The following is a 10,790-nucleotide window of genomic DNA, read 5'->3' as shown; positions in this document are numbered from 1 at the left end:
TTTCCATTAGCAAGATTTCTGAACGAATTGTTATCATAATAACTGTGTTCTGTGGAACAACTACCCATTATCGAAAAAATAAAAGTAAAAGTGAACTTCGCGTTTCTGATTAACGTATCAGTTCCATGTCATCTTCGCGTTCTATCCTGATAAGACGGTCACCGGAAGCTTTTCTCACGAACATCTTTCCTTCTTTGTGCCATGCAAATCGATAGCCCTTTTCAGCGGTTTTGGTCCTAATCTGCCAGAATAACTTTTTGTTTTGAGCTGTCAGGTTTTCAGAGATTCGCACTTTAGATTTCATCTGCCTTAGGCGCGCATTTCCCTGTAGCCACTTATCTCGGGTGAGACGTGACGCAAATCGCACTAAGATGACTGGAACTTTGTCGGACTTGGGGGGGAGTCTGTGTGCTGCCTCGATATCTTGCTCGGTCAGCTTTGGTAACTGAAGTTGTTCCCAGAGCGCGTCTAGTTGACCCAGTAAGTTTTCATTTGCGGAAGGTGCCAGCCCGTGCACTTCAATGTTTTGCCTTCTACTGTACTGTTCTAGATCGTTCACTTCGCGCCTGAGCTGTTGGACCTCGGTGTCGCCACTTATTTCCACCCACTCGATACGCTTTTTTAGCTCGCTGATTTCGTTTTTCTGCTGCTTAACTTCGGTAAGCAGTACGTCATGCTGGTCAGACATGACCTGGACCGAGCGCTCGATTCCATCAACAGTGTTCTTGATTTCCATCAATGCGTCAACTTTTGCGTGTAGTGTCATCGAAACAGAGAGTTTTCTACTTATTTCCGCAAGTGTGTTTCCATCATCTTTTTCGTTGCTTGATTTGGGATTTTCACCTACTGGATCAATTCTTGCTTTTGCTTTCTTACAAGTTAGACACGTCCAGGATTCCTTCGAAGCAGCACTTTTCTTTTAGAGCGCAGCTCTTAGGGGCCCGTTTCCGGCGTGAGCGGCGTCGAAGTCGCAGTCTGCGTAACCGCGCGGTGCATCATGGGAAATGTCCCATAATGCACCGCGCGAGCCCCCCACCGGGGTCACGTGACCTCGTGGGGGTCACGTGACACCCCGAGGTCACGTGACCCCCCGAAGTCACGTGACTCCCCTGAGGTCACGTGACCCCCTCCTCGAGGTCACGTGACCCCCGCCGATGTCGCGTGACCCCCCCGATGACGTCATCGTCACTGATGACGTCACCGGCATCCACATCGTCATCGTCATCATCACTGATGACGTCACCGGCATCCGCATCGTCATCGTCATCATCACTGATGACGTCACCGGCATCCACATCGTCATCGTCATCATCACCGATGACGTCACCGGCATCCACATTGTCATCATCACTGATGACGTCACCGGCATCCGCATCGTCATCATCACTGATGACGTCACCGGCATCCTCATCGTCATCGTCTTCATCACTGATGACGTCACCGGCATCCACATCGTCATCGTCATCATCACTGATGACGTCACCGGCATCCACATCGTCATCATCACTGATGACGTCACCGGCATCCACATCGCCATCGTCATCATCACCGATGACGTCACCGGCATCCGCATCGTCATCGTCATCATCACTGATGACGTTACCGACATCCGCATTGTCATCGTCATCATCACTGATGGCATCATCAGTAACGTCACTGATGTCGTCACCGGCATCCGCATCGTCATCGTCATCATCACTGATGACGTCATCAGCGACGTCACTGATGACGTCACCGACATTCGCATCGTCATCGTCATCATCACTGGTGAAGTCATCAGTGACGTCACTAATGACGTCATCGGTACCCGCATCGTCATCGTCACTGATGACGTCATCAGTGACGTCATTGATGACATCATCGGCATTGGGGGTCACGTGACCCCCCCCTGGTTAGTTTAACCCCCCCCCCCCGCAGTGCCCTTCCCTCCTCCTCCTCAAGAGCTGCGCTCTAATTCGGCGTTACAGGGGGTTGTAAGCGGCTTTCATTTTTGAATGCGCTTTTAGGCACTCCCGAACACGCCCCCAAGTGGAAGCTGAACTCACATTCAGCACAACACATAAGTGAGTCACTTTTTGGCAAGGGTTCATCGCACGCTATACGTGCTGAATCCCCTTCATCGGATGACATCGCACTAAAACAATCCTAAATTTAGTGGTAGCAGTAGCAGCAGCAATGGCAGTGAAACTTATAAGTTTAAGGAAATAGAAAAAAAAAAGCAATGCACCAACCTGGAATTGTAAGTGCGACGTATTAGGGCAAGAAGGTACTGCCGTTGCCGCTGCTAGACTGCTTCTGATGCGCCGTCTTGAAGACAGTCGTTTTATCCGTGTTAGCGTGGTGTCGTCGCTCAGCCTCTTTGTCGCTGTCCAATGGCGGTCAGGTGATAGCTTGCAGTAGTCGGCGGCGTCCAGGAGCAACGAAGCAATTCAGCGGTCAGTTGGAGCTGGAATAGTAAGTGCGACGTATTAGGGCAAGAAGGTACTGCCGTTGCCGCTGCTAGACTGCTTCTGATGCGCCGTCTTGAAGACAGTCGTTTTATCCGCGTTAGCGTGGTGTCGTCGCTCAGCCTCTTTGTCGCTGTCCAATGGCGGTCAGGTGATAGCTTGCAGTAGTCGGCGGCGTCCAGGAGCAACGAAGCAATTCAGCGGTCAGTTGGAGCTGGAATTGTAAGTTCGACGTATTAGGGCAAGAAGGTACTGCCGTTGCCGCTGCTAGACTCGCATATGACAAAAAACGACCAGGGCTTTGAAAAAAACTTTTGTTTTCAGCATAATTTTTTTTTACACAAATGCATCTCTCAATTTCTTTCAAAAGTTTTGATACTTCTCTCCTTCTCTCTCTCTCTCTATCTCTCTCTTTCAAAAAAAAAAATTATTTTTGCTTGTCAAGCCACTGCTTTGTGGCAGTTCGCAGTGCACTCAAATCATCGAACCTTGCTTTTTGGGTGTGTTTTCAAGTTCGGGAATAATAAAAAAAAGTCACTAGTGGCCAGATCAGAACTGCAGGGTGGGTGGTCAAGCTCTTCGAAAGAACACTCTCGAATGACATCTTGGGCAACGCGAGACTTGTGCACCGGGGCATTGTCATGCAGAAGGAGGACGCCTCTTGTCACCAATACTCCTCGTTTTTTCACGATGGCCTCACGCAGTTTGCCGAGAACGTTGGCATAGTATTCGCCTGTGTTTGTCCTGCCGCTTTCTAGATAATAGATAATCATTCAGTAAAATTCCTTTTATGTAAAAAAAAAACAAAACAACTGTCGCCATCACTTTCTTTCCCGAGCGTTGCGTCTTGAATTTTTTCGGAGGGGGAGACCCCGAATGCCTCCACTCCATAGACCGTTGTTTTGTTTCCGCGTCCTATTGGTAAATCCACGTCTTGTCCCCAGTCACTTGGTGGGAGAGAAAATCTCCTGGGTCGCTCTCATAGAAGCTCAAAAGCTCCCTTGACGAATGCAAGCGGTGCTGTCGATCCTGCGTGGCTTCCGTGGCACCCATCGTGCCGAGACCTTGGACTTACCCAAAACATGATGAATGATTGTAAAAACACTGCCATACGAAATGTTCAATTCTGTAGCAACTTCGGACACCTTAATTCGGCGATTCTTTAGAATGAGGATCTCAGCTCGGGCTGAATGATCCAAATCGGCCGAAGTGGTGGGCCGCCTTGGCTTTGGTTTGTCTTGCACGTCCACAGGAGCGCGTTTAAACTCGTTTAACCAACGAGTTACTGTAGCATATGAAGGGCATTGATCGCCGTACACATTCACCATTTTACTGTGAATTTCCTTGGTGTAACTCCCTTCGCAGAAAAACTTTATCACGCTCCGGCACTCAACCTTGAAATCAGGGGAGGAGGCTATGTTTAACTGAATGGTGCAGACCAAAAGCGGAACAGGAAGTCTTGATATTACGAACATATTTGGCCAGATAGATGAGCTAACCAACTGTTATATAGACATCCCTGTCATACTTATGGTTATAGCCGAGTTGCAAAACTTTCTGATCACCACTCGTATCTTCATCATTACATGTTTCGACGTCTTTTCTTATCAAAATCCGTATCGAGGTGACGAGGCGTGTATGCATTTCCACACGGATACCAGAAATGCCTGGAATCCTAGTCTTATGGAGTTTTGTTGCAAAACAAATATGAATACGGTTTAAGAACTTGCCTGATCGACATGCAATGATCTAGCTCTTCTGCCTCAAATTTGCTTTCAGAATCTAATGTTTAACCGTTAGAGACAAGTGCGAAGATAAATATACTAAAAAATTTAGGATAGGTGACATTTATATATTATATTTCAGTTTTACGTGGTTAACTTTTGCGACAACTGTAGTACTTGGATATTAAATATGTAAAATTAAATTAACCTCTACATGGTACGAACTGATGTTTACTGGAATATGAGTTAAAATTAATTTCTTATTAACATATATTCCAAACTTCGTACCAGCCGCACAACAGGACATTGGCGATATTATGGCTGTTGTGACAAAATAAAACACCATGCTAGCCCTCATCTTCAGGTATGAACTTAAGCTGATGAATACATCGTGAAGAAGCGTTTAAAATCGATAAATACCTGGCAACGATGAGTCATGAAATCTAACTAATTGTTGAAGACTGCTCTAGGTTCGCCCATTCATGCTAGAGTTGGTCAAACGTCTGCTCAATGTTGCTGGCTTTCTTTTCCTTGAGAAGGCAGTCCAACCCTTCCAAAAGATGCTTGATTAAATTAAGTTCCGATGACTTACATGGAAAGACCATCAGGTTTCGCCTTCTTTTCCTGAACAAATTTTTTTAACTCCGAATTAGTGATTGGGGTCACTGTTTTTTTTAGAATTTTTAGCTACGGAATAATTTCCTATGTGCTTAGGAAAGCATGACTGTCCTCAAGAATTATATTTATTTATTTCTGTTCTTGATGTTTTTGCTTTCACAAAATTTCTTGAATAACGATGAAGGAGGTCTGTAAGAGTGATAGTGCTATTTTGTTTAGCCGCGGCTCTCTTGAGCTAAAATAAATATCACTCACTATTACTATCACTACTACTCTTCCAAACGTCTTTCGTCATTATCCGATGAGATTGGTGAAGAGGATCAATTCCACGAAAAGAAAGAAAGAGGAACATTGGCTTTTACAAATACAAACATTATAGGTGTGAGTGTCAGGCCGAGTTTCAATAATACTAAGATTATGGGAAAATTCAAAACGAAATTGGAACGCGAGATACACGAGGCATTCATGATTAGGGCCCATGGCACGAATGTGTGTATTAGTGCTCCTTCGGTTGGCTGATCCAATAAGGAGCAGGCTTTTATCGGTCATTTAACAGTGACGGCAGGCTTTCCAGGGAGTTAATAAAAGCCCATCATCTTTGCGCATGTGCAGTTTTATTCTTTTATGTGTTTTCTTCAGTAACATTCAGTTGCAAGTTACGCCTCGGTCCTGTGTGCTTCTTTCTTTGTCCGTATTTTTAGGCGTATTTTCCACCATGCATGTTAGCTCAGTGGACTACGGGCAGAGAAAGGGCTCCATACTATGACGCTCCCTCCATCATGCTGCACTGTAGGCAGCCAATAGCAGGTATCGAATGTGACGCCCTTTCGACGAGACGCGTGCTGAATTCCATCGGTACCAAACAGAAAAAAACTAACTGGTACGTCAGAAGTCCAGTTGAGGTATTTGACCGCCCACTTTAACTGGGATGCCAAGTTTGTTTTATTTTTCATTAACTTCTGGCCTACAAGCATTTAGTCCTGCAGCTCGTACATGGCGTCTCGCGGTCCATGGAGACACTTTGAATCCCGATTCATGAAAGAACTACAAAAAATCCCGATGGCCGACAGTCGAGTGTTCGTGTGCCTCGCCCCAACAATATTCGTATCGACCAGGTGGGACGTCAACCTTGGGTGTCGTCGAAAGTACTGAGTAAAGACGCCCTCTCCGAACGTTCTTTTTTTAATTCCAAAAATCGTTGATGGTGATACTGGTGATACGAGTCACCTTTTAGACATTCTCCGCTAAATTTGTGTCCCTCAGTTTTTTTCTGTTGCTTGATAATTATGCGTATGTCAAAAGGAAAGTATTAGAAAACCATAACCAATTCAGATTCTTTCTAAAAAACAGCAAAATGGCGGTCATCAGACACTGCCACAACGTGAAGACATGCAATGCCTCAATTCGAAAGCAAAAAAAAAAAAAAAAGTAAATTTCGATTTTGCAGAATTCAAATAATTACTGTTAAAAAGACTTCACGATGACGTGCAGTGAGGAATAAAGCAAATTTATTTAAACTATTGGCGGTCATTTAATTGTTAGACGTGAGTCGAGTTTTCTGTACTAAAAAGGGAAAAAAATAGTTTTTCACTACCGTATATTCTTTGGCAATTATATTGTTTCTTAAGTTAAGCGCAAAATATGTATAAATTTTCAACGACCAGATCGTCCAAATTAATTCATAGCATTGTATTAAAAGAAATCAATCGTGACAATAATGTTTTAACGTATTAAATTTTCCCAGCTGCAATGAACGAATGGAATTCGCCGTCAAATGATATGATGGCTTCCATTACTTGAGGACTTTGTAGACGCCATTACTTCTGTAGCGAGATAGTGCTCATAAACGTATTATCGCATGTTATAGAAAAAAAATTTATCTTCCCCTACTTGGTCAAAGCCACGTGTGTAAGACGCAGTATATTTTCATTACATTAAACGAAAAAAAATGAATTAAAATTCGCCGTATGATTTTCAATAATCGGAGGCAGAGTTTTCCAGGTTTCTCTTGTTTAGCATCCCGATCGACTGCGCCAGCCACAGCAGTCAAGAACTGAAAAGAGCATCGGTTGGTACTCGACGTTTGCACATAAAAGTATAATGAGACTTAAGAGGAGCCAGCGATGGAGAAAGTTAAACCGTAGCCGGCCAGTTTGGCCGCAGTAGGTGCCTCCATGGTGACTCCGACGGGGAAAAAAACAAAGTAAATATTGTTATTTCGCGGCATCAAATACGCTCCCGGTCCTACTTATCAGCTCTGTCGTTGACGAAGCCACTCGTAATTATTGTGCGTTTTATCAACATTATTGAACGACGCCAATGGCTAATTGTCTGCATCGAACTAATGGCGAAAGTAGCGGTCGTTGTTCATCAACATAGCAGAACGGGGTTTACCGGAAGTGAAAAGACGTCTCGGGAACCCGTCCTAGTGAAAAGTTCTATGCGTCACTCTCCCGTGTAACCTTCCCCAAATTGAGTCATACTTACAGTTTACTGGAACTGAAAAAGGCGACTCAAGAAACCGTCCTAGTGGAACGCTCTACACGTCACACTCCCGTATAAGCTTCTCCAAATTCAGGCATACTTACGGGAGGAGAGCCACCCAATGGCCTCTAACCCGCCCACACAGAGCGCTATGTTCTAGACCGTTTAACACGTCGCATTCGGGCCGCAACGTGCTCCATCGTCTACGAGTAAACCCCAACTTCCTGTCTCGCTATCGGGTGCATCCTAGACGTACAACTGCGTCAAGCGGCTCATCGTTTATGCCAAAGAGCACTGATTACGGATATTTCCTCCAGGAGTCCAGCAGTGAACGCAGCATTCAATAATCTGAGCCGAACGCGTCCAAACTGCGAGCTTTGAAATTTATTTCGTATCGTCTTTGGAGAAAAGCAAGCAGTAGTTCCTGCCTCAACTTTGTTTGGCAGACTTCTTGAGCCTCGGTGATTGGTCAGAAAACATGAAAAACGACTGAACCGAAACTAAGGCTTTAAAGAAAACCTGCAAGAAAAAGCTTTGAAAACAAAAGTTTTGCGCTGCTTTTGTTTTAAAGAAGAAAAAGAATCGAGACTTTTTTGTTGGTTTTATTATACAGGCTTGCGTTGTCCGCATCTTCTAACTGCTTTCAACTTCAACTCCAATTTAGCGGTGCTGTCTGAGAGGTTCCTATTGGGAAGACTGTAATCGATTGTGAAGTAGCAGGATTTTTTAATTTTTGTTATACAAGTTTTTTCTATTGTGTTTTACTTGGGGTAAGGTTAAATTAAATTAAAGGACAGACCGTTTATAAGCTTGTATCAGGCGTCTCGACAACGAACGCCCAAACAGACTTTCTGGGAAGTCCCCAGGTGGGTTCGCGTAGGTTTATTGAATTGGTCCATCGAATTTGTCCGCGAAGCACCCATGGGATCTATGGACGTTGCTAGACTCCTAAATGCTCTTTGGCTCAGAGGCAGCTAGCAATTTGTTACATTTCGTGGGGCCAAAAAACAAAGTTCCGGCACCGTTGCAGTGGATGTAAAACTATTTTGAGACTATCTACTATTCTGTTTGATGGGGAATACTTCTGAGCTGTTATACACTCCTTAGATCTGGCGTACATTGCACATAGTTTGATAAAAAAAAGTGATTTTGGTTGAGTATAGGGTAAAGGAATGTCACTCCAAAACATTTAGAGCTGTAAGCATGATGTTTTTTTTTCTATATGAGGATATGCATTTTATTGAAAATATACGCAAAAGAAAAAAAAACTTTTGTTGAAAATATTTCAACGGACTCCCAGAAAGTTCCTATTATTCTTGTAATCCTCCAACTTATTTTAAATTTGTTTGAGATACCAATTATCATCAAAACGAGATAAACTGAAAATGATGACACTTGGATAAAGTAAGTGAGACGTTTAAATCAACGCCATCGCCATTTTGAAAGATAGACATGGCTCGTCTGAGCGATGCATACCCCGTAAAACAGTCACCAAATCGAGGCAGAAGTTGTACACAAGGATTGCCATTCGGTCTCAGCTTTTGGAATACCTGTTTTTCATTTTTTTTCGTATCGAGAACAAGCACGCACTAGAATGTACGCGGGATCTGAGGAGATATACCTTTTCAGCGCTTATCACCAAGCGCATGCTTGAGGCTCATGGGCGGCATGCGCTTTTCAGCGCATGCTCGAGGCTCATGTCGCAGCACAGTCCATATACATGGTAGCTGACGGAAGGTGATTATTGTAGTGGCCTATACAGAAAGATGTTTACCATTTACCATTCAAACGCCACCTTTTTTCTTTTTGCGCTTTTTCGGCCGCCCGGAAAAGCAGGTGGCAAAGGCGTCTTGACGTCTAAAAAAGTTCTTCGAAACAAAATATATTTTCTTGAAAAATACTTTGAGCTTCTTTTACAATAATATTAATGGACCGAATCCTCGCTCTTGCATGACGAGTCATATTTGAGACACGGTACAGTACCTTTCAGTTTTGGATGCATAGAAGGGCCCAAAACGCTAGTAGAAGTCATATATATAAGACGTTTATTGGTCCAATAAACGTATATTATTAAATAAGATCATATAGAAACTTTCAAGAACCTTTTAAGGGCATATAAAACAATGTAATATTATATAAGAAGTGATAAGAAACTTCTTATTAGTTTCTTATAATAGCTTATTAATAATATATTATTCTTATATGTTCCTATAAGGTTCTTGTATGCTCTTATATCTTCTTATTTAAACATAAGCGTTTATTGTACCAAGCAATTTCTTATACATACAAGATTGTTTTACTAGGAAATTTAACGTACCCGGATTGTTCAATTTGTCAGGTATTCGTTTTCATCTGACACGGAAGCGTGTACAATTCAATCCCACAAGTCGTGGAGAGAACGTCATTAAGAGAATGTTTTACTTTCCAATTATCATTTCTCTATTTATTTGAGAAAAAAAAAATTCTGAAACTGGTGTACATTGCAAGATGCCACGATTGTAACTGATAAATTAAGAAACGCAGAACGGGGAACATTTCAAGCATCGGATTATATCTCTGCTGTCAATGAGTTTGCAGAATTAGCCGATAAGTGCGCCAAAGAACGAATCGCAAAACAAGAAGCGTTTGAAACAATAAGCCACGCCCCTTGATTTTTGAGCAGCCAGTGACTGTATCAGTAACCATATCTACCCGCATCGAACATTCGAAGCTCATTGGATGCTGTTCCGGCTCAACGTCTGGAATTATAAATTTAGGGTTTGTGAAGTTACCAGGCTTGACCTAAAATTGACCGTAAAAGCAGAGCCGTGTATAGAAAGAGTTTGGTCAATGGGAGGAGTGGGGAGAGCCAGGGCGTGCACCAGGCGCAGAAAGAGGGCTTGAAATGCTTTCTTGGCCAACCAGAAGCCGAAAAGAATCCCGCAGTGGTGGTAGCGGAAAAACAGTTTTAATCATAGTTATATGATTTTAACAAACTTGTAAGTGTTACATGTAGTAACCCTTCATGGATAAAAATAGGCTGAACGTGATGTTTCAATCATTATCATGCAGAAAGATGTAAAAAACGAATGTGCCGCTCAACTCTGTTTTGCTCGGACAGAGTGTGCCTTGACGGACGGCAGATTCCCTGCCCTCGGCGCCTGGCGTACGGATTATGTCGATCATTCCGTTAGTCGCACCCTTCTAACATGATTTTGGATTATCGTGATTGAAACGTCACGTACACCATATTTTCAATCACCGAGAGTTACTCCGACACACTTATTAAGTTTGTTTCTCGCGACCACCGCCAGGGAATTATTTCCTGCGTGTGGTTGGCCACATTCGAATTTGTCAAGACACCCTGGAACACGCCCAGCCCACTTTCGGCCAATGATACCTCCTCATATTTCTGCTATACCTCCCATTCAATGGTCGAACTTTCTGTATACACGGCTCGGCGTAAAAATCGACGCCTACATGTAGCAGTTTAAACTTTTCGTCAAAGGTTCATTTCAGAAGTGCGTTTTTTCTTGTA

The sequence above is a fragment of the Ixodes scapularis genome, unplaced genomic scaffold (genome assembly GCF_016920785.2).
Source record: "Ixodes scapularis isolate PalLabHiFi unplaced genomic scaffold, ASM1692078v2 PGA_scaffold7__128_contigs__length_106722199, whole genome shotgun sequence".
NCBI lineage: Eukaryota > Metazoa > Arthropoda > Arachnida > Ixodida > Ixodidae > Ixodes > Ixodes scapularis.
This window is presented reverse-complemented; position numbering follows the sequence as displayed.